Source organism: Protopterus annectens, chromosome 2.part2 (assembly GCF_019279795.1).
Source record: "Protopterus annectens isolate FY-2018-M chromosome 2.part2, PAN1.0, whole genome shotgun sequence".
Lineage (NCBI taxonomy): Eukaryota > Metazoa > Chordata > Ceratodontiformes > Protopteridae > Protopterus > Protopterus annectens.
In genome coordinates, this window is record NC_056730.1 from 731,893,199 (window position 1) to 731,918,085 (window position 24,887).

A 24,887-nucleotide genomic window follows, 5' to 3' on the forward strand; every position below is an offset into this window, starting at 1 on the left:
TGATCAACCCCAAATAAAGTTCAGCTGTCCTAGTAATATTTTCCTGACATTTACTCAGTTGCTTGCTACAGCAAAAAAAGAAGTTATGCACTCACTATAGCGGTCCATGTTTGTTGTCCATCTCTCCGTTCATTCTTACAATGATGGGTTTGGAGCCAATCCTCAGCTCCGACTCGCCCGAATACATAGCTGAAAGTCTCAAACTTGCCTCGTGGCAAGAAGGTATCCCACAATGCAGTGGTGTAATTCCCTAGATCTTGTTTCCTGTTACTACTGAATATGTACACTATATACATATCCACAAATATATACATAGATCCAAGTCTATACTATACGTACTGGAAGGAGAAACAAGCTGAGACAAAGAACTCCTGAAAGTAGTAAAAAAATCTACCAGGTCCACAAGGAGTCTTTGGCAGGGGGAAGGAGGGAGAGTTCGTAAGAATGAATGGCGAGATGGACAACAAACATGGAACGTTATGGTGAGTACTTAACTTATTTATGTTATGTTGTCCTATCTCGCCTTCATTCTTACAATGATGGGACAGCATCCCTAGCACCTTTTCCCTGGGTGGCTCACGGGAGTACACCTTTAAGGACAGTGAAACCAAAGGATGCCCTGTCCCTGGAGGCCATATCCACTTTGTAATGAGTAATAAAAGTATGTGGAGTAGTCCAAGTAGCTGCTGCACAAATATTATCCATGGGAATTCTGGCTTGAAAGGCAGATGATGTAGCCATTGCTCTAATGGAATGAGCTTTCACTTAGAAAGGTAAATCTCTGTGATTTGAGTTATAGATGAATGTAATACAATTAGAAAGCCAATTGGAAAGAGTAGTTTTTGAAAATGAGCTTCCTTTTTTTGCATCAGAGAAGGATATGAATAATTGGTCAGATTTTCTGAAGTCTTTGGTCCTATACAAATAGAATCTGAGTTGTCTATGTACGTCCAGTTGATGTAATTTGTACTCTGCCTTGTTGCTATGATTAGGAAAGAACACTGGGGGCTATATAGATTGGTTTATGTTGTTTGGAGAAGAGACTAGGTAGGAAGGATGGGTTACTATGTAAGGATACCCTATCCTTATGAAAAATCAAATATGGCGGTTTAATAGAAAGAGCTTGCAACTCGGACACTCTTCTAGCAGAAGTTATGGCTACTATAAACAAGGTCTTCCAGGAAAGGAACTTGAGGTCTGATGATGAAGAGGGCTCAAAAGGTGGTAATATGAGATGAGACAAAACAAAATTTAGATCCCAAGGAGAAAGGGGTTCCTTAAAGGGAGGTCTTAATAAGGAGGCACCTTTTAAGAAGGCTCTACACAACCTATGTGACATTACGTTGGAAGTAGAATCACCCATGTGAAACTTTGAAATTGCAGCGAGTTGAACCCTGATGGTTGCTGCAGCTGAGCCTTGTTGGAACAGTTCTGCCAAAAATTCCAAAATAGAATGAATAGATGCAGAAAAAGGATCAATGTGTTCCTGTCTTCAGCCCAAAAGGAAAACCTCTTCCAATTACTAGAATACAGCTTTCTAGTGGAAGCTTTATGCGAGGACATTAAGACACGTACAACTGTAGGAGTGAAATTGTGAAGCCTGACTAAATTGGGAAGTGGAGCAGCCAAGCTGTCAATTTTAGGGCATGGAGAGAAGGATGAAACTTCCCCTGACATATGAGTCAGCAGATCTGGCACTGGGTCCAGAGTCCAAAGCTTCTCCTGAAGATGAGGCCAAAGGAAGGGGAACCAAACTTGGCGAGGCCAGTAAGGAGCAATGAGAATTATCCTGCTTCCCAAGGACTGTGCTTTCTGAATGATTCTGGGTATGAGAGGAAAAGGAGGAAAGGCATACAGAAGTCCCAAGGGCCAATCGTGAGCAAGTGCATCTCTCAGTGTCTCCCCCGGAGGGGGGATTAGGGTGAAGTAGTTGCATCACATGGCATTCATGGGAGTGGCAAAAAGATCGCAGAGAGGCTGTCCCCATGTTAGGAAAATCATTTCCCCTACATTGTGATTGAGAGACCACTCATGAGGCATTAGGATTGCTCTGCTTAGTTTGTCCGCTATCACGTTGGACTTCCCCGGAATGTGCGCTGCAATTAGAAAGCGCTGGGAAGAAACTGCCCATTGCCACACTCGTAGGGATTCTCAACAAAGGGGGTAAGATCTGGTTCCCCCCTGCTTGTTTATATACCAAACCACAGACATATTGTCTGACTGTATTGCATTTGTCCCTAGAGGAAGAGAGTCTTTAAGTGCTTGCAACACAAGAAGCACTGCTCTCATCTCTACAACATTTACACAGAAGTGAGCCTCGTGATCTTGCCATGTACCTTGGACTGTTCTTCCCAGATAATGCCCCCCCACCCTATCTGGGAAGCATCCATGATCATTGTAGCTATGGGTTGATGTGGAACAAAGGGTCTTCCTATTGTCACATGCATGGAGTGTATCTACCATCTTAAGTCATTCTTGCAAGATTCCGTTATTCTGATCAGATGAGGCATCGGAAGCTCCTGAAGTGACCAATGGGAGAACAATAGCCACTGAAGGATCCTTGTGTGCATTCTGGCAGGAGGGACCAGTGTAATCATGGAAGCCATTGTTCCTAGTAATCTTAGGATTATCTTTGCTTTCACTTTGGTCTTGGGAAGGAGGTGAAGTATCTGCTGTCTGAGAGCTATAACTCTTTCTGTTGAAAGACGTGTTACCATGGAGGAGGTGTCTAGATCTGCACCTATAAAGGTAATATGTTGACAGGGCAACAAGGCAGATTTTTGAAAGTTTACTGCAATACCCAGCAGATTGCAAATATCCAAAGTTAGATCCCTGGCTTGTAGGAGTAGATGCTTGGTGGTGGCAGATAGGAGCCAGTCATCTAGATAGGGAAACACTCAGAATCCTAGACATTTCAGGTGAGCCGTGACTACTGCCATACATTTGGTGAACACTCTGGAGGCTGTAGTGAGACCAAAGGGCAGAGCTCTGAACTGGTAATGGCTGGCTCCTAGCCAGAAGCGTAAGTACCTTCCTGATGTCCTGTCCATTTTTATGTGGTAGTAAGCATCTTGAAGGTCTATCGAGCACATCCAATCGTCTTTCCCTAAAAAGGGAAGTGTAGACTGCAGTATCACCATTCGGAACTTTGACTTCCTGACAGATTCGTTTAACTTGCTTAGGTCTAATATGAGCCTCCAGTCCCCTGTTCGTTTTGGCACCAAAAGGAATCTTAAGTAAGTTCTGAATCCTATTTGGTCTGCAGGGACTTCTTGGATGACTCTTTTGTGGAGCAACTTTTGACTCTCTATAGTTGCTTGTTCCCTTAGACTGGGTGGAACATCTGGAATTGTTTTGGTCTGTGGAACAGGGGTGAAGAAAGGGATGGAGTATATTCTTGATATTATATTTAGTACCCATTTGTCTTTTGTGATATTTTGCCAGGCTTCTGGGTACATTGATAAATGGCCCCCGACTGCCTCCAGAGTAGAGCAGTAGGGCCTCCTCCTTTCGGGTGCGCTGATAAGGGCGTCCGCGAAAGGAATCACAGTCACCCTGGTTTTGTGGGCCCCCTCTGTCTCTGGGGTGGCGTCTACCATTATTACCTCCCTCTATGCCCCTGGGGAAGGCATCACCCCATGCATCCTGGAAAAATCTCTGGGATCTTTTGAACCACATCTTTCTGCTCTTCTGGCCTTTAGGATAAGGTTTTGAAGGTACGGAAAAATGTACTCCAATGTAATAGAGAGTTTTTCCTTCCTGCTCGCACCGGGTTAGAGTGTCTTTTATTTTGGGTCCAAAGAGTGAGGAACCATCAAAAGGGGTGTTAGTAAAGGTAGACTTAAAGGGCTCTGCAAAATTGCAGAAGTGCATCCAGGAGTGTCTCCTAAGAGAAACTCTGGAACCCGCTGCCCTGCTCACTCCATCTGCTGCATAGGATATGAGCCTCATGGAGGAATTGACAATGGAATTTAAGGTGGAAGCTGGGAGGAGACTGTCTCATTCACCCTTGCAGCTAATGAACCTTGTAGAGTATCTCCTAGCTCTTTCAGGAGATCTCTTTGTAGCCTTGTAAAGTGGGATAAGTAGTTCAGTGATCTCGGTGAGAAAGTCACTGATGAAAAGACATGCTTCCCGTATCTGTCTATTGTTCAAGAGTCTTTATTCGGAGGATGAACAGATGAGGAAGTCTCTGCAAGATCCTTCATGGTAGCTGCTGCCTCCACCATAGCATCTATGGGTACCCCTCTTGGTTAGAAAATCCTTGCCCAAAGGAGCTGACAAAAATTTGTTTGGCCTCTGAGGGACTGGTTCTGTAGCGTCTAGTGACTCCCATGCCTTTCGACTAACCAGGTCCATTAGCTCATCGAAAGGCAGAGACATCCAGGAGGCTGAAGGTTGAGATCTGAAAGCCTTCAGGTATACCGACCCCTTATCAGAAAGGGTGGTGGCCTGCCAGCCGCCTCTTTGCTTGAGGATCTCTAGAATATCTGCAAATGAGATATCATCAGAGGATGACCGTGGGGACCCTTCCGACTCATCAAGGTCAGTGTCTGAAGTGATGGACTCATCTGGGGAGTCAACGTGCTTCCTCTTGCAGGTTCTCTTTTGAGGTGGCTCCTCAGAATGATATTCTGGGGAGGCCTCGGAGAGGGATTCACCCATTGGGGGATCCTGAAGCTCTGGATCTCTGCTGTCCTGTGGAATGGGTGGTGCCGAGACAGTAGCCAGTGCCTTAGGGGGGACAAGTACTGGTATCCTTCTGTGGTGTTGAATGGGTAGACAACACACTCTTCATCAGCTCGAAGGTGGATCCCGCCAGCTCCAACGACTCCCTCGGCTCCAAGAAGACAGAGAAAGGCACCGGAACCAACGAGATCGGTCCCAAGGCTAATGTGGGAGCTGAGCTAACCCGGGCCAATGCTCCAAGGGGTAGACTAGACATCGAAGAAGATCGGGGCCGAGAATCCCCCCAGGGCCGATCAGGGAATCCCAGCTCCCAGACTCCCCAGATGGCGCCGAGAGAGAGTCGGAGCAGATGTCGGCTCCATGAACACCGAAGGGGGTCCTGGAACTGTCGGATCCACAGTAAGTGGTACCAAGCACCCTGGCTCCAAAGGACCAGCTTGGCTTGGAGGAGGAACAACAGTGGGTACAGTAGGCTCTGACACCAAATGGGTGGGAGCCGAGAATAATTTAGTCAGCGCTGGTGACTTCAAGAGTCTGTGCACCATCCATTCCACGTCATCTGATAAGCTCCTGGTGGACCTGGAAGATAGGGATGGAGAGCGAGTCCTATGAAGGATTGGGGATCTCACTGTCGGAGAAACCGGCGAAATATGGAGCTGAAGTACCAGGCCTGTCAACCAAAATGACCTCAGATGGCTCACAGTACTGTGGAGCAGAGGAAATAGTGGCCTTGGAAATTTTAGGAAGTTTGGTGGCTCTGACTGAGCCGATGTTGCGGGTGAATATCTTTTCTGAGACTTATCCTTTTTAGAGGAAGGAGACACAGAAGAGGAAGAACAACTATGGATGGCTTCCTCAAAAGAAGGCTTTAAGAGCCCTTTCAGAATCAATTTGTTTCTGCTTTCCTGAAGTACTCTAGCACTAAAAGAGTGACAAAAGGTGCAGTCTTCTTGGAGATGAATGGCACCAAGGCAATAAACACATGTCCATCTATGATGGACATTTTTTGTGAGCACTTCTGACATTTTTTTAAAGCCCAAAGGCTTATGTTCTCTCTCTTTTGGGTCTTTGGACATATTTAAGGTAAGACCCCAAATGCGACAGCAACAACAAGCAAAAGTTTAGCTAAAACTAATGAAGCTAAAGCTACACCAAAAAGTTACTACAGGACAAACACAAGGAAAGACAACCAGGGGAAGAAAAACAGAACCTCTAACTCAAACGGTTCTATTTTCTAAACAAGACAATAATACACTACAAGCCCTCTAACTTAAACGGGTGAATAGCTCTTTAACTTAAACAAGCTATAAGGAAACTATCAGACAAACAACAACCACTACAAGGGATTCCAAAAGGGCCTACAAAGCGACGGCAAAAGCCATGCTAAAGGGGAAAAAACTATCACTACCTAATAGAGAGCAACAAGAAGGCACAATGAGTTAAATATAATAAGAAATAAACTATATATAAGCAAATATAACGATTTCAGAAAAAGGTAAAGATGAGCGCATTCAACCTCGTAAAGCGGCAAATGAGATCTGTGTAATTACACCACTGCATTCTGGGACACTTTCTTGCCAAGAGCCAAGTCTGAGACTTTCAGCTATGTATTCAGCCGAGTCGGAGCCGAGGATCAGCTCTGAACCCATCAATGTAAGAATGAAGGCGAGATAGGACAACATAACATGCCATGGTTCACAGACAGCTTACAAAGCATCAAAGGGATCTCATTGTTGAAAGGTATCAGTCAGGAGAAGGGTACAAAAAAATTTCCACAGCATTGGTTATACCATGGAACACAGGGAAGACAGTCATCAAAAAGTGGAGAAAATACAGTACAACAATGACGTTGCAAAGAACTGGACGTCCCTCCAAAATTGATGAAAAGACAAGATGAAAACTGGTCAGGGAGGCTGCCAAGAGACCTACAGCAACAGTGAAGGAGCTGCAGGAATTTATGGAAAGTACTGGTTGTGTACTACATGTGACAACAATCTCCCGTATTCTCCATATGTCTGGACTATGGGGTTGTGTTGCAAGATGGAAGCCTTTTCTTATACAGAAAAACATCCAGACCCAGCTAAAATTTGCAAAATAATACATCAAATCTCACAAAAGCATGTGGGAAAATGTGTCATGGTCTGATGAGACCAAGGTTGAACTTTTAGGTCACAATTCCAAAAGGTACATTTGGCGTAAAAACAACACTTTGCATCACCAAAAGAACACCATCCCCACAGTGAAGCATGGTGGTGGCTGTATCATGCTTTGGGGTTGTTTTTCCTTCAGCTGGAACTGGAGCTTTAGTCAAGGTGGAGGGAATTATGAATAGTTCCAAATATCAGTCACTTTTGGCCCAAAACCTTCAGGCATCTGCTAGAAAGCTGAAGATGAAGAGGAATGTCACCTTTCAACACGACAATGACCCCAAGCATACATCCAACTCAACAAAAGAACGGCTTCACCAGAAGAAAATTAAAGTTTTGGAATGGCCCAGCCAGAGCCCAGACCTAAATCCAATAGAAAAGCTGTGTGGTGACCTGAAGAGGGCTCTGCACAAGAGATGCACTCACAATCTGACAGATTTGGAGTGCTTTTGCAAGGAAGAGTGGGCAAATATTCTCAAGTAAAGATGTGTCATGCTGATAGAGTCTTACCCAAGAAGACTGAATGCTGTAATTAAATCAAAAGGTGCTTCAACAAAGTATTAGTTTAAGGATGTGCACACTTATGCAACCAGCTTATTGCACTTTTTTATTTTTTATCATTTTTCCCCTAACAGATTTGTTTGTTTTTCAAATGAATTGTACAGGTTTTAGGTCACATTAAAGGTGGGAAAAGTTTTGAAATGCTTTACTGTGGTCTCATTTTTTTATATCATAAAAGCTTGGCATTTTAACGGGGGGGGGGGGTGTACACTTTTTATATCCACTGTATATCTGCCAGAACTGAAGAAATAGCCGCACCAGTTTGAATAAATACACTTGCTGTGTGGAGTTTCTATGTTTACAACTACAAGACTATAATTCTAAAGGATAATATGTCTCTGTACCCTTCTGGAATACTTCCGCTGCAAGAAAGGAACATGCTTAGAACTGGAATATTTGGATCTAGAAATTTGATTTACTCCTCAGTGCAACTGGATTAGTTGAGAAATCTGACAATAAATAGTTTGCAGTACTCCGGAGAAGATGTAACAAAACTTAACTGTTTTAGTTCCCTTGATTTGATGACAATAAAGACAAAATATAAATAGTTACAGATAAATTCAGTAATTACCTTCACTCCACAAGAATTTGCCATTTATTAGACATTTGTTTTTTTACAAAAGACACAGTCACACAACTAGTGTAGATGCACAAATATTGAGCTGAAGGACAGAACTAAAGATTGTGAATTAGGTGAGCCGTGTGATTCCCTGGCATAAGAAATCATGAAAATGTGGTGTGATGTTACGAGAAACAGATATAACCTAATCCAAAGATGTGAATAGATGCAAATCAAGGAAAATTGCTAGTGTACAGATAAAAAACTTTACTTAATGAAAATGGTTATATCAAATAAAAGTAAGTCAAATTATAAGGCAGTGGTGCACAATGTCCAGCCCTGGGGCCAAATCCGGCCCTCAACGCAATACCATCCAGACCCCAGAGAGTAACCAAAAATTTTTTTAAAAAGTGAAAAAATGCTATGCCTTAATCCAGTCATCCAAACTTCCCAGCACGTGTTTACTTTAATTGACTGCAGTTGCACACACCTCTAATTTTAGCTGCAGAAGCAACTATTCTTTGTTGTTTATGATTTGTAGTCTGTAAACAGTAGTAACTTTCTGCAAGAGTTTGTAATAAGTCATGGCTGTAAGCCAGAATAAAGTTAACGCAAAGTTGATGCAGAAAACAAGAAGTTATGTACTCGCCATAACGTTCGATGTGTGTAGTCCATCTCGCCTCACATTCTTACCCATGGGTTTGGAGCCGAATATCGGCTCCGACTCGGCCTATTTACTAGCTCAAAAGTCTCTGATTGGCTGGGCTAAGAGGGTATCCCATAGTACACTGCTTCGCATCCCCAGATCTAATTTTTTGCCAACAACTCAGTTATTGCATACATAACACACATCCATACATACTAAATATCCAAACAAATTAATCAAAGGGACTCTGCATGATAAAATATCACCTCCAAATCCTCCAGGTAGGGGGAAGGCGGGAGGGTAAGTAAGAATGTGAGGCGAGATGGACTACATACATCGAACGTTATGGTGAGTACATAACTTCTTGATGTTATGTAGTCCTATCTCACCTACATTCTTACCCATGGGACAGCGTTCCTAGCACCTACAACCCGGGTGGCTCATTGGAAAATACTCCTGAGAACCGTGGAGCCAAATGAAGATCTGCCCCTGGAAACCACGTCCAATTTGTAATGAGAGACAAAGGTGTGAGGAGAAGCCCAAGTGGCCGCAGCACATATATCATCCATTGACAATCTAGCCTGATAGGCTGTAGATGTGGAAACAGCTCTTGTGGAGTGGGCTTTATGTGGAAAGGGCAGAGTTTTACCTGCTGTGTGATAGATGAAGGAAATACAGCTGGCTATCCATCTAGAGAGCGTGACCTTGGATACCGGAGAACCAAGCCGGTTTTCGGAAAAGGAAACTAAGAGTTGGTCAGATTTCCGAATCTCTTTCGTCCGATGGAGATAGAAGCGTAACTGTCTATGTACATCTAGTTGGTGAAATCTGAATTCTGCCTTGTTGGAAAAATTGGGGAAGAAAACTGGCTGCTCAATAGACTGATTTATATTAGACAGAGAAGCCACTTTGGGAAGGAATGACGGGTTTGGTCTAAGGGAGACTCTATCTTTATGGAAGATCAAATATGGGGGTTTGATGGAAAGGGCTTGGATTTCGGAGACCCGCCTCGCTGAAGTGATAGCTATTAAAAAGGCTGTTTTCCATGTTAGAAACTTTAAGTCGCAGGTAGCTGAAGGCTCGAAGGGTGGAAGAGTGAGGGCTTGAAGAACAAAATTGAGGTCCCAGGGCATAACAGGTTGTGATACTGGGGGATGAAGCAATAGGGTACCTTTAAGGAATGTCTTACATAGTCTGTGTGCTATCAGGCTAGGTTAGTTAGCCACGTGGAAGTTAGATATAGCCGCCAGCTGAACTTTGATGGTGGCTGAAGCGGACCCCTGATAGAACAATATAGACAAAAATTCCAAAACAGAATCAATTGGAGCCGTGTAGGGATCGATGCCTCTGGAATAAGCCCAAATGGAGAATCTTTTCCATTTGCTAAAGTAGATCTTTCTAGTGGATGGTTCATATGAGGACGACAAAATATGTACTATGTCTGGCGAAAAATTATGACATCTGACTAAGGATGGAAGTGGAGTAGCCAGGCTGTCAGCCGGAGTATCCTCAGAGAGGGGTGGAACTGTCGTGACATGTGTGTCAGTAAGTCTGGAAGGGGTTCCAGAATCCATGGAGTATCCCCAAGGTAGGGTTGAAGGAAGGGGAACCATACTTGATGAGGCCAGTGTGGGGCAATCAGAATCATCCTGCTTCCCAAGGATTGCGCTTTCTGAATCACCCTTGAGAGAAGGGGAAACGGGGGGGAAAGCATAAAGCAGCCCGGAGGGCCAATTGTGAGCTAGAGTGTCCCTGGGTGATTCCCCCGGTGGGGGGATCAGCGAGAAGAAGTTGCTGCATTTCACGTTGAGGGGGCGGGCAAAAAGGTTGCAGCAAGGTTGACCCCATCTGCTGAAGATTCGCTCTGCCACCAGGCGATTCAGGGACCACTCGTAGGGCATAAGAATCGCCCTGCTTAACTTGTCTGCTATCACATTAGTCTTCCCCGGGATGTGCATTGCCATTAGAAACCATTGGGAAGTTATTGCCCAATGCCACACGCGCATGGCCTCCCTGCATAGTGGGTAAGATCAGGTTCCTCCTTGCTTGTTGAGATACCACACTACTGACATGTTGTCTGAGTGTATCGCAATGGTCCCTAGAGGGAGGACTTCTTGAAGTGCCTGCAACGCAAGAAGCACTGCTCTCATCTCTAGGACGTTTATGTGCAAATGTATCTCGTGTCCCTGCCACGTGCCTTGGACCATCCTGCCGAGATAGTGCCCTCCCCCCTATCTGGGAGGCATCCGTAGTCACTGTGGCCACAGGGACGGGTGGAACAAAGGATTTCCCTATGTTCAAGTTGCTGGTGCACAGCCACCAGCGGAGGTCCTGCTTGCATTTGTCTGTCAATAGGATCGGATGGGATAGCGGAAGTCTTTGGAGAGACCATTGGATAAAGAGAAGCCATTGAAGAATTCTCATGTGTAATCTCGCTAACGGAACCAACATGATTGTAGCTGCCATGGTCCCTAGAAGTTAAAGAATCAGTCTTGCCTTCGCATGTCTCAGAGGCATCAGCGTGAGAATTTGTTGTTACAACGCTGTGATCCTTTCTTGTGGTAGGAACACTCGCATTCGAATGGTGTCCAGCTCTGCTCCTATAAAAGTGACACGCTGTAAGGGCAACAAGGCAGATTTTTTCCAGTTTATCGTAATGCCTAATTGGTGACACAGACTGATAGTAGCGTCCCTGGTCTGAATTAGTAGATGCCTGGTGGGGGCGGTGAGGAGCCAGTCGTCCAGGTACGGAAACACCTGGAATCCTTGACGTCTCAAGTGAGCCGTCACCACTGCCATACACTTGGTGAACACCCTGGGGGCTGTGGTGAGACCAAAGGGCAGGGCTCGAAACTGGAAATGTCTGGCTCCCAGCCGGAAGCGTAGATGACACCTGGATGCCCTGTCCATTTTGATATGGTAGTAAGCATCCTTCAGGTCAATGGAGCACATCCATACTTCCTTTCCCAACAATGGGAGAATAGATTGCAGGGTGACCATATGGAATTTGGACTTGTGTACGTAATGGTTGAGTTGGCTGAGATCTAGTATGGGTCTCAGGTCCCCTGTACTTTTCGGCACCAAAAAGAATCTTGAGTAAGTCCCTAATCCGATCTGGTCTGAGGGGACTGGTTGGATGACTCCTTTTTCTAGCAGCTGAGATACCTCTGAGGCTGCTTGATCCCTTTGACTGGGTGGAATGTCTGGGATCCTTCTGATGGGAGGGGGTACTCAAGAGAATGGAATGGTGTAACCTCCGGAAATTATCCTTAATATCCATCGGTCCTAGGTGATGTTTTCCCAGGCTTCTGGATACAAGGAAATTCGACCCCCAACTGGCTCCGGATAAGCACAGTCGGGCACACCCTCAGGAGTGAGAGTATGGGGAGCCACGAAAGGAGTCGCGGTCCCCAGAATTGCAGGGGCTCCCTCTGCCTCTGGGGCGACGTCTACCTGATTAACTCCCCCCTTCCCTGCCTCGGGAGGGGGTTTCACCTTGTGCGGCAGGAAAAAACCTCTGTGATTTCTTGAACCACATCTTTCCCCCTCGCTGAGCCTTGGGGTAAGGCCTAGACGGAAGGGAAAAACGGACCCTTACAGCAGACAGGGTCTTTCCCTCTTGCTCACACCTGGTGAGGGTGTCTTTCACTTTGGTCCCAAACAAGGAGGAACCATCAAAAGGGGCATCAGTGAAGGAAGACTTGAAGGCTTCCGCAAAGTGGCACAGGCGCAGCCAACCTTGCCTTCTAAGGGCTACACCTGAGCTGGCCGCTCTACTTGCTCCCTCAGCCGCATAAGAAATGAGTCGCATGGACGAGTTTGCGATGGAGTTGAGGGTAGAAACCTGTGCGTTGACCGTCTGAGCCACCGCTTCAGGTATGTTACCCGCAAGAGTATCTCCTAACTCCTTAAGGAGATCTCTCTGGAGCCAAGTGAAATTAGATAAGTAGTTCAGCGACCTCAGGGTGAAGGTGGCTGAAGACAAGGTACGCTTCCCGTACTGGTCCATAGTCCTAGACTCTTTGTTAGGGGGATGGACCGAAGAGGAAGACTCTGCAACTTCCTTCTGGGTGGCTGACGCCACCACCATGGCATCTACTGGGACTCCCTTTGTCAGAAATTCTTTTCCGTGGGGGGTGAAGAGGAATTTATTGGGGCGCCGAGGTACTGGCTCCATGGAATCAGGGTTTTCCCACACCCATCGACAGATAAGGTCAAGAAGTTCATCGAAGGGTGGAGACACCCAGGAGGCGGAAGGTTGAGCACCAAAAGCCTTAAGGAATACCGACTCCTCCTCGGAAGGGGTCTTGGAAGGCCAGTCTCCTCTTTGTTTCAGTATCTCCAGGATATCGGAGAAGGAAACATCATCAGAGGAAGACTTGTGGGACCCTTCCGATTCCTTGAGGTCAGTATCCGAAGTGAGAGACTCGTCCTGAGAGTCTATGTGCTTCCTCTTGCACAATTTCTTTCTGGGAGTTTCCTCAGGCACAGGCTCTGAGGGATCTTCAGAAAGTGGGGGACCGCTTGTGGGGGTATCCTTAGGGCCTGGTGCTCTGCTGTCCAAGGATAGGTGGGTGTCAGAAGCTCTCGCCGGAGTAGTGGGGGATGGAATGACCGACCCGAGTGACGTAGCTGACGATCTGGCCAGCGAGCTCCGCATTGCCTCGAAGGTGGGCCCCCCGAGTCCGAGGACCGACCGGCCTCCAAGGCCATGACCGGGACCGGGGTCCCCCTAGCCGATGCACTGAGTGGGAGACTCGGAACCGAAAGATGTCCAGATGCATCCCCTTCGGGCCCGACCGAGGAGACCCGAGTCTCGAACCCTGTGGACGGAACCGACATGGTCGGAGCCGAGGTCGGCACCGATAAACCCAGAAGGGGTATCGGAGCCGGCGCAGGAACATCACTTGGAGCGGAACATACCGGCTCTGACAGCAAAGATATGCTCAGAGGAGGAATCGATGAAACAACCATAGGAATTGGCTCCGGAGCCGACTGGGTCGAGGCCGAAAACAATTTGGCCAACACCAGCGACTGCAGGAGCCTCTGCACCACCCTATCCACATCCAAATCAGAAAGCCTGGAGGATTTGGAGGAGATGGATGGAGACTGAGACCTTTTATCTGGTGAACCATGCCTGACACTCGGCGACCGGCTCCGAATAGGTTCGAGAATGATCGGAGCGGACGCTGATTCACTCAATACAGAAACCGCCTGCGGCCCCGAAGACGGTGGAGCCGAGGAAGCAGTATCCAAAATGGTAATTTTCTCCGGTGGTTCCGAAGATGCTGATGGAGCCGGAGACTTTTTCTTGGACTTGGAGGACTTAGATTTCGACTGGGAGCTGGGAGCCGAATCTATAGCCTCCTCAAAAGATGGCTTAAGCAGTCCCTTTAAAATCAATTTGTTTTTCCTCTCTTGGAGCACCCTAGGACTGAAGGCATGACAAAAACTACACAACTCCTGTAAATGGATGGCTCCAAGACAGTAAACACAGACAGAGTGTCCATCAGTGATGGACATTTTATATCCGCACTTCGAACACTTTTTAAAGCCAGAAGGCTTATGTTCTTTCTGATCGTTAGACATATTCAAAGAATTAACGACTTCCAACAGGTGCAAGCACCCAACGAAACCAGAGTTAACAATTACCAAAAAAGGGCGGGATGCCCACCAGTTAGACAGTACCACAGAGAAGAGCGAAGCTCTAAACTAACAACAACAATAACGAGAACACAGAGAGGGAACCTGTAACTTAAACGGATCTCCAAAGAAAAAACACAATAACAAAAAACTAAATACTCACTAAGGGAGGACTAGGTCCTCTAACTAAAACGGGCCTAGCCCATGGGAACAGTTAGGGATACCACAAAAAACACTAATAAACACACAAACACAACTACCGCAGCAAGAATAGCTATTAAAATAGCTTTGAAGTATGAAGCAACCAATTTCTGTAGAGAAATAAGTAAAAAAAGAGTACTTAGCCACAGCCAAGCGAGACCACGTCCGAGCTCTACAAGCAGCAAACGAGATCTGGGGATGCGAAGCAGTGTACTATGGGATACCCTCTTAGCCCAGCCAATCAGAGACTTTTGAGCTAGTAAATAGGCAGACTTGGAGCCGATATTCGGCTCTGAACCCATGGGTAAGAATGTAGGCGAGATAGGACTACATAACATCAGGCAATTTCATGACTGCTGTCTTAAGTAAAAATGCCATTCACCTGTACCTGTTGTTAACTCATAATGAATTACTATGTTTTCAGGTGGTCCGCAGATGGATTAAGAATTGGTGTAGTGGCCTCCCCACAAAAAGGTTGCACACCACTGTGATAAAGCAAAAACAAAAAACAATGGGAGGGCCTGTTAAAAAATATTGGATGTGAAAAAGACAGCTATGATGCTTTGAAGCAATGCAGAACAAAGAAAGGATCCAAGAAGGAGGTCAGAAAAAACACTGCATGACTGAAATTCAAGATGGCAGTAGGTAAGACTATTCACACATGACAGCAGAGCTTGTCTGGCTCTTAATCAAGCTTTTAGAATCTGTTCTAGAAAAAGATATTTGCAAAGACGTGTAAAAGTAAAAAAGTGTGTTCAAAAGAATTATCTTTATCTGTTTAGAGGTTTTAGCGTACCTTTTTAAATAATTTGTAAATAATTCATTGTCATAAATAACCTGCATTCATGTTTTCTTGTTTTTGGAAATGAATACAAATATTTAAAAAAAAAAAAAAAAAAAAAAAGAATTATCTTGATGTCAGACTAAAATAAGAAAATGTACTGTTAGTTTATTGCTGAAGTGAAAAAGTAAGTTTGATACTATGAAGACTGAAAATGCATCACAAACAAAAGAAGAATACAGGTCAGATTACAGGAAATAAACACTGACAATTAGTGGATAGAATGTGGCCTTTGAATTGCATGCAAGGAAAAGGACTGCAATATTCTGTCAGAAGAAAAATGTAAAGCTCTAGGTCTGTTGACACTCAGGAGAAAGATATGCACATAGCATTAACATTTTTTCGTCCCCTGGTGGTGCTATCACATCAAAGACTGCTAACATACAAGTACAAAAATAAACATTCAGTCTTCCTTTTCAAATAGCTGCACTTAAAATAAGTGAGCTCTTTGAATAATGTGGGCTTTGTGGCTTCTCAGAAGCTAAGAATGGTAAAACAAAAAGTGTAATATGAGGAAAAAGACTGTCTTTACTCAAATAAATCTGTTACTCAGATAAATCACACTATTACAGAGACACCACATAGTACCGCGGTGGTGGTGCTGCGGTAGCATTGTCGCCTCACAGTAAGACGCTGTCCGGTTCGATTCTCAGCTAGAGCGCATTCTGCGTGGAGACATGCGTGAATGGGCGTACCTTCGTTGAAGGTTGTGCGTCAGGCCTGGCAAGCCAGTGCGTAAAAATCAGCTGCCAATCATTAGCGGACCGGAGTTCCGCTGTGGCAACCCCTAACCGGGAAAAAGCCGAAAGACACAACAACAACAGAGACACCACATATAACATGCAAAGCTGTAACACTGATATCTATTGTGACTGCAAGTCTGTTTATGGGCTTGGGAAGCTTGCCACAACAGCATTGCATATTGATAGAACCTGCTCTGTTAGAAATGCTGCATCTAAAGAAATCCCAATCCCTCCACATCACATGCTCCAGAGAACTCAACCTCATTACCACAATCAACAGAACATGCTGGAGGGACAGGTTCATAACCCAGAGACTGCCCATGCTCTGGAACAGATTACCCATACATGTCAAGCAGAGAACATCAGCTCAGGAAAATCCACTGTCATTTCATCAAGCACATTTCACTCACACTAGAATGTCTAACACAGTGCAGGCAGCAGGTGTACGTGCAGCTCTGACTCACACTTCCCCATTACATTGTCCCACAAAATACACATGTACAACACACTCAGTATACTACTGTACTGTCAGTCTTCATCGAATTCTCTACAAATTTCTGCAACAGCTACAGGGACACCAACTGTTGTTGACCTCGACTCATGATAGCCCACCATTGCTGCAGCAACCCCATTGTGCTGTCACTAGGGCAGGTGTCTGCCAGTAAACACACGCACACACTCAATTCATAGCTGCTGCATGAGCAACACACGTTTATCACCACAGCATTCTCTCACATATTTTCTGAGCAAAATACCCCCAATTCACCATCACAAGCTTAATTAATGGACAAAGCTACTGAACTTACAATAAAAACAAATACACCAGGGACAGATATGCTGTCCATATCCAGCCATCAAGCTACATTATTACCACTACAGTAAAAAGCAGGTGCATCTAGCAGAGGCTTATGAGTTTACGAATGCTATGGGCTAAGAAAATTATTTAGAGAAAAAATCCACATATATATATATATATATATATATATATATATATATATATATATATATTTATTATGGGTGTGTTTAAAAAGTACAGTTGTGTACACTTACCATAAATGTAGATGTTCGAGTGTATTCACTGTTGCAGTCATCACATTCAGGTTATCCCTGCCAGGGCAGCCCTTGGCCAGCGCGAATACCAGAGACTTAGTATTTCTGCGTCGTTGATGTCACTTGAGGACTGACATCAGGTCGTCAGTAGTATAAAGTAAGGCAGCCGATGCCATTACATCAGTTTTTCTTGCCCTAACCTGTCAGAAGTCCCCAAAGTAGGAGGCCAGGTTCTGGTGGAAGAACCCCACCAGTTGAAAAATAAATACCAATATGTCCCTTGTAAGGAAAGAAAGAAAAAAAGGGGGCTGGAGAGAGGGAAACCAGGACTGCATCAGTGAATACACTTGAACATCTACATTTATGGTAAGTGTACACAACTGTACTATGTTCTTCATGTTTCACTGTTGCAGTCATCACATTTCGGTAAATTCCCAAAGCTGAGGAAATGGGTGGAGTCAGTCAAGGGAACTAGGGGCTGGCTAGGATGCCCTGCAAGACTGCAGAGGCAAACCCTGCCCTGGATTTGGATAAGAGAGGCAGGTGGTAATGCTTTGTAAAAGTGTGAACAGATGTCCAGGTGGCAGCCTCCAGAATGTCCCTAGTGGGGACTCCTCTGAGGAAAGCTGCAGAGGTTGAGGCTGCTCTGGTGGAGTGAGTCCTGACACCCTTAGGGGGAGGCTTTCCATGTTGTTTGTAGCAGAAATGGATGCAGTGTGCTATCCATTTAGAAATGGTTTGCTTGGAGATGGCTTTGCCTTCTGCCCCTGTAACAAAGCTAACCAGCAATTGATCAGACTTTCTGAAAGATTCAGTCCTGTCCAGATAGAATCTGAGCTATCTATGCACATCTAGAGAGTGGAGAATTCTTTCCCCTTGTGCTGGGGATTAGGAAAGAAGGTGAGAAGATGAATGGATTGGTTGAGAACCACACTGGACACCATCTTGGGCATGGATAGGTTAGTTCTGAGGGATACCCTGTCTGCATGGAAGATGATGAAGGGTTCCACAGCCATGAGTGCTTGCAGCTCAGAGACTCTTCTGGCTGAAGTGATGGCCAGAAGGAAAGCGGTCTTCCAGGAGAGAAATTTTAGCTCTGCAGAAAAAATTGGTTTGAAAGGGGGCAGGGTGAGCTTTTCCAAGACAAAGTTAAGGTCCCAAGCTGGCGCTGGTGCCCTTCTGGGGGGCCTCAAGTTGCAAGCTCCTCTGAGGAACTGTTTGATCAAAAGGTGTGAGAAAAGGGGCTGCTCAGTGGGAAAATGAGCAGAAAAAGCAGAGGCATGAATTTTTATAGAGGAGGAAGACAAGACCACTGTGTAGTAGGTCAGTTAAGTCATCCAGGATGAGAGGGATGGAGGGCTGCGCCATATTGGCTCTCTTAGCCTGGATCCAGGTGCAGAACCTTTTCCATTTACCTGCATAAGACTTTCTGGTGCTAGGGTGTCTGGCCTCACACATAACATCCAAAACCTATTTACTTAGAATGGCAGATTGGTTCAGGGGTAGGGAATAAGCCAAGCTGCCAAATTGAGTGTCTGCAATTTGGGGTGCATGAATTCCTCTTCCCTCTGGGTCAGGAGGTTTGAACTCTGAGGAAGATGCCATGGAGTCAGCGGGGACAGGCTGCCCAGCAAGGGGTACCTGTTGGGGCCAGTCTAGAGCTATAAGAATGGTCCTTGGTTTTTCCTCCCTTATTTTGAGCAGTACCCTGGGGATGAGAGGTAGGGGAGGAAAGGCATAGACCGAAAGACTGACTCAGAGGAAGGACAGGGCATCCACTTTCCAAGCCATGCAGTGATGCTCCCTGGTGCAGAATTTTCTGAGCTTATGGTTGGTGCGGGAGGCAAAGAGGATGACCTTCGGGGTTCCCCATTTCTGAGTTATTAGGGTGAAGGTACTTCTGTTGAGTTGCCACTTGTGTGGGTCCAGAAGGTCTCTGCTTAATTAGTCTGCCAGAGAGTTGCGAGAACCTGGTGGGAATTGTGCTAACAGGTGTAGTTGCATGGAAGAGGCTGTGAGCCAAAGGGTCATGACCAGCCTGCATAGCGGGTAGGAGTGAGTCCCTCCCTGCTTGTTGATGTACCACATCACAGTGGTGTTGTCTGTTTTGATCAGGAGAACCCCTGGAGAGAGAAGGGGCTTGAAAGCTATCAAGGCGTGCTGCACAGCCATCATCTCTTTTTGACTAATGTGCAGAGGGATTTCCTGAGGGCTCCATTGGCCCTACATGCACCTGCCATTCAGGAGTACCCCCAAGCATAGTCTGACATGTTTGTGGTGAGGGTCTAGGTGGCAGGGGGTGGGGAGAAGGACAGTCCCTTGTTGTGGGAGCATGCTGTTGCCCACCAAAGAAATTGTTTTCTGAGTCAAGGAATTATAGGTAGAATAGTTTCCAGGTATTGACAGTGTTGACACCAAAGGCTTTTTAGGTACCACTGAAGTTTCCTCGTGTGCAGTCTGGCACATGGAATAAGTAGTATGCAAGATGCTATGAACTCCAGGGCTTGCAGGATCTTCCTTGCAGATAGCTGGGGTCTGGTGGCTAGTTGAGAGAAGTAGGTTGTCATGTAAATTTGTTTCTCTGGTGCAAGGAATGTCATCTGGGATGCTGTGTCCAGACATGCTCCCAGGAAAATTATCCTTTGGGTGGGCACCTGTTTGGATTTCTTTTTTTGACTGTATATCCTAGGGAGGTTAGTAGTGTCTTTACAAAGGCCAGGTGCTTGAGCAGCTTTTCCTGGCTGTCTGCCTGAATAAGGCAGTCGTCTAAGTAAGGTTAAATCCGAATTTTTCTTTGTCTGCCAATGGCCAGAGCCAGACATTTTGTAAAAATTCTGGGAGCAGTAGATAAGCCAAAGGGAAGCGCAAAGAACTGAAAGTGTTGAGATCCTGCTCTGCAGCGGAGATAATTCCTGCATGATTCCCTGACAGGAATGCCTCTCTTAGATCTAGGGTGGGTTGCCAAGCGTCCTTGGACAGCATGGGTAGCAGCTGCTGGAGGGTGAGCATTTTGAATTTTGGGATAATCAGGAAGGTGTTTAGACTTGATAGCTCGAGGATGGGGTGTCAGGTGCCCTCTTTTCTGGGCCCCAGAAAAAGTCTGGAGTAGAAGCCTTGGCCTATCTGTTCTGCAGGAACATGCTCTACTGTTCTCGTAGAGAGAAGGGAACGGATTTGCTTTTGAGCCTCTGCCCGCTGATTTTGTGGTAGATTTGGGAACCCTTTTGGGGTTGGAAGGGTATGGAAGGAAATTTTGTATCCCTGAGACACAATGTTCAGAACCCATTGGTCCTTCGTTATGGTGGCTAAGGTGCTTGAGTTAAATGAGAGTTTTCCTCCCGGGGTAAGTGAAGGTGGGCAGAGGGGGGAGTAGGAGGAGGTGAGTCATTTTGAGTTCTTACCATAATGGGGTCACTTAGAACTCCCTGATTTTGAAGTGGAGGAAGTCCACTGCTTCGATCTCTGCATTCCCTGTAGCTACTGTCTGGGGGGCGGGGGTCTGTTCTCATTGGGCCTAGGCTGGGCTGGTTTACTCAGAGCAAGAAAGGACCAGCGCTTGGAGGGACAATGCTTGCTGAACCTAGGGGGCTGGACTTGTAAGAAATCCTTAACTGTTTGCATAGATTTTGCTTTTTCTTCCATCCTTTTTAAGACCTCTTCTGCCTTAGTGTCAAATAAGTTATCTTTGTGCAAGGGGGTATCCAACAATTTAGATGTGACATGGTCTGGCAGGGGTTGTTCCTTAAGCCATGCATGCCTTCTAATGACAGATCCAGTGACTGCTGCCCTGCACAAAGTTTCTAGGGAATCAAAACCACAGTGCAAAGTGTGTTTAGTTACTTGGCTAGCAGAATGCATTAAATCTTGTAAATCTTTAGATTCTGCCCAAGCAGGAAGGGAAGACATTTTTTGTTTAAGGAGTTCCAGGGTATGTTGCTAAAATTTCAGCATATGGAACTGACAATGTAGTGCCCTGATAGCAAGAGTAGCTGAGGTGTATACTTTTTTACACCATCTGTCCAATGCTTGGGAATCCCTGTCTGAGGGAGTGAGATTCTTAGCAGAGGTTGCTTTAATCTCTTTTGGCCCTGAAGAAATGACCTCAGGGTCAGCTGTTGGATTTTTAAAAAGATATTTGTGTGAGTCAGGGACTCTGTAGTACCTGTCTGGTTTTCTGGGAGCAGGATGTAGGGTGTCAGGAGTCAAGCTGGGTTCAAGGAAATCATCATCCACAACATCAAGGACAGGGGGGATGGCCAAGGGTCGTTGTTGTGGGAGATGTATGAATTCCCTGAGTCTCTTTTTAGATTGAGGGTAGTCCTGACTCTCCCACTGGAAATTCTCCCTTAAGGTATGCAGGGTTTCCCCAAAGGAAAAATCCTCTGAGGGAGAGGCTGAAGGGATGGAGTCCTCTGCATCAGAATCCTCATAAGTGGAGAGGGGTTGCACAGTCAGATGCATCTGATTCTTCTGACTTGTTCAGACAAAACTACAGGGGATAGATCTCCTTTCCTTTTTGAGGGGGTAGCTTGCCTTCCTCTGATCAGCATGATAAGGTCTTCCACCATTTTAAGCATTTGAGACTGAGGCAAAGTAGCAGGTGCCTGATAGTGGGTCATCGGTTTCTTGGGTGTGGTTTGAACCCCGGGCCTAAGAAACTCGGTCATTTTTGAAAGAATGGTAGTCAAGAAAGACTACATCGGTTTATGTAGAGATTCTGTAGTGCGAAGGACTTCCTCGGAAGCTGGTACCTGCTCAGCAGTTCCGGACCCATCCAAGGTAGAGATGACCACAGGATCCTTAGTAGAAGAAGAGTTCTGCGGCATACCGGACTCCGAAAGGGTCTCAGTAATGGCCTGCGAATCAACAGAAGCACCTTACTGAGTACCGGCAGACTGACGACTAGCTTAACAGGAGCATCATCGGTAGGTTTGGACCTGTGCAGTTTGGCTCTGTCTTTATCTTTACGTTTTTTCAGAAGATCTGCTGTTGGATGGCTTACTGAAGCCATATCGGAATTTGAAGACTGTAAACGAAAATATTTGGCTACAATAAAGGCCCGACTATGGATAGTCAGAAGCGGCAATGGAGGATATTGTGGTCTGGGCCTAAACAAGTGACGCAGTAAGAGTGGCAGTCTCGGTGTGGTATTTGCTTTCCACAGGCAAGACAATTGTTAACTTTTTCTGACATCGGTTAGTACAAGAAAAAAGGGTTCCTATTACCAGATCGAAAGACTGTAATCGCGAATACGAAGAGCGCGACACATATTGCGCGAAAGACAGAAACGCCGAACGTCCAAAATAGCGAGAATTGAAATGTCGAAGTGTAATGGTTGGCCCGTCTGCAGTATAGCTCCGTAAGGTACGTGTACGATAGATAGGACTTTAGGGTTAGGATGTGGGTTAAGGTAAGTGAATAGATAGGTAATGTATGTCAGATTTAGTGGAGTGTGAGAAGCAGGGATTTATTTAACTATGTATGTGCATTATTTATTTTTTTTGGGTGAATGTCTGTAGGGGAAGTGTGCGGTAGTTACAGACCTTAGGGTTAGGGAGGGGTTAAGGATAGTGCATAGTTAGCTGTGTATGTGGGGTTTAGTGTAGGGTTAGAATTAGGGTTTTGGTGCTTTACTTTAGGTTAGAAGTAGGGTTTAGTTAGTGTATGTATGTGGTTTATTTATTTTGTTTGGGTAGGCAGTATGTAGCGGGTGGTGGGGTTGGCTGATTATGACAGTTCGTTATTTTATTTTTCGCTGTTTAGTGCATCCGGGATTTTCACAGTTCGCATTATAGGTGTCGACATTTAGGTATTCGCGTAAAGGGTTTTTTGATTTGGTAATATAGACCCAAGAAAAAAGGATCCCCAATGAGGTAGCACAATAGCAGTTACCATGCTGAGCAGACTCACTGATTAAGCACGACGTCTCAACTCCTCAGTGAATGAATGTGATTACCTGTTTACAAAAATACAGTGGTGAAGTGGGTATGAAAGCCAGGGGATCCCAGTCAGAGACAATGATCTAGAACACTTACAGGTGTATCACAACAGTATCATTACCTGAAATGTGAAAAGGCTTCCACAGGAAACCAGTGTTTAACCTGAATATGCATGGTCAATACTCCTATGGTACTGGTGCCCTAAAACAGTTACATATGAGGGTCAGTAAGCCTGAAAGTTACCAAAAATACATACATATGTGTACATAGGGAATGTCAGCCGCAGTGGTGCAGCAGTTAGCATTGTTGCCTCACAGCAAGAGGCTCTCTGGTTCGATTCTCAGCTGGGGTTCCTTTTGTGTGGAGTCTGCATGTCATTCCTGCAATTGACTGAACATTAAAAGACACGCAGGTAGGTGCATGAGGCTGTGTGTGTGCCTTCTCTGAAGGCTGGGCACCGGGCTTGCAACTCGGCACCATAAAAGTCCACTGCCAGTCATAAGCTCCACTGTGGCGACCCCTAATCGGAAAAAGCCAAAAGATGTTGGGAATGTTGGCTCAAGCACAGACATAACACTGCAGGGTTCAGTGCAAGTACATAGGAAGATGTGGGACCATAAGTATTTGTTAGCAACTTGTTGTAATTTGTAGATAACAAAGTAGCCCTCAGTGGCACGTCCTAGCACCTGACTAGCACACACAAGTTACCATGTATGCCTTGATTAAGTAAGTCACACCTAAGAGATCTTCATATACAGGATTGTAGCTATTAGGGGTACTTACCACTCTTGCACATTACAGTGTCATATCTACACAACTAACAGCAAATACAATCAAGGCAGTCATCACAATGCTTCCTTCCCCTCCTCATATCATCTGACTACCTAGCAGCATCCTTCTGTCTTCAAAATACAGTTTATAATTCAGACAAAACACACAATTATGCACACTGACTGAAAAACAAATAGTGTAATACACACCTTTGAACTTAAGGAGGTTAAGACCACTGCGGCCTTTTTAAGCCTAGTCATGCATCTCAGATTGATGACAAGTTCTGGTACTCTCTGTAAGTGTAAGCAGGGGCTTAGGAGAACATTTACAAGCAGGGTCCTGGAAGGTGAACGCTTTATAGGTTGCCTGCATCCATTGTGGCAACCCAAAAATACTACAAAATGCCATATCCATGTCTACTAAAAATGCCATAATAAACAAATCATCTTTCTCCACCATACATCAGTCTGATGACATCCACTCCAACAAAACCCCAAACCAAAGAATACACCTTAAAAGTTTAAAAATAGTCATGCTAAAACTTAGAAACATATGCAACAAAATAATCACAGGTTTTCATGCCTGGATGACTCAGTGCAACACAGATCACCTAGCCACAACAGAGATATGGCTAAAACTTGAAATAAAAGATGTTGATACACTACTCCTGTTTAAAATATTATTAGGCTATACAGAACACATAAAAATCAGGTAGAATAGCTATAATCTTCCCAAATATGCTCACAGGAAAGTACAGTTGTGTACACATACCATAAATGTAGATGTTCGAGTGTATTCACTGTTGCAGTCATCACACTTGGGTTATCTGCCTGCAGGTAGCCCGCAGTCAGCCCGAATACCAGAGTCTTAGGATTTCTGCATTGGATGCTGTCGCTTCTTCCATGACATCAGCTCATCAGTGGTATAAAACAGGCAGCCGATGCCATTACATCAGTTTTTCTTGCCCCAAATGTCAGGAGACCCCAAATAGGAAGATAGTATATGGTGGGGAACACCAGCAGTAAAAAGTAAATACCAATGCCATTAAGAATGGCCATAGAGAGGAGAGGTAGAAAGATAGAGAAAACCAGGGGGCT

General features: G+C 45.3%; 1 protein-coding gene across 1 annotated transcript in view; it reads right to left on the minus strand.

Moving 5' to 3' along the window:
* Nucleotides 1-24,887, minus strand: part of ARSK (arylsulfatase family member K) — a 1,632,787-nt gene that overhangs the window by 1,475,788 nt on the left and 132,112 nt on the right. The window lies entirely within an intron of this gene.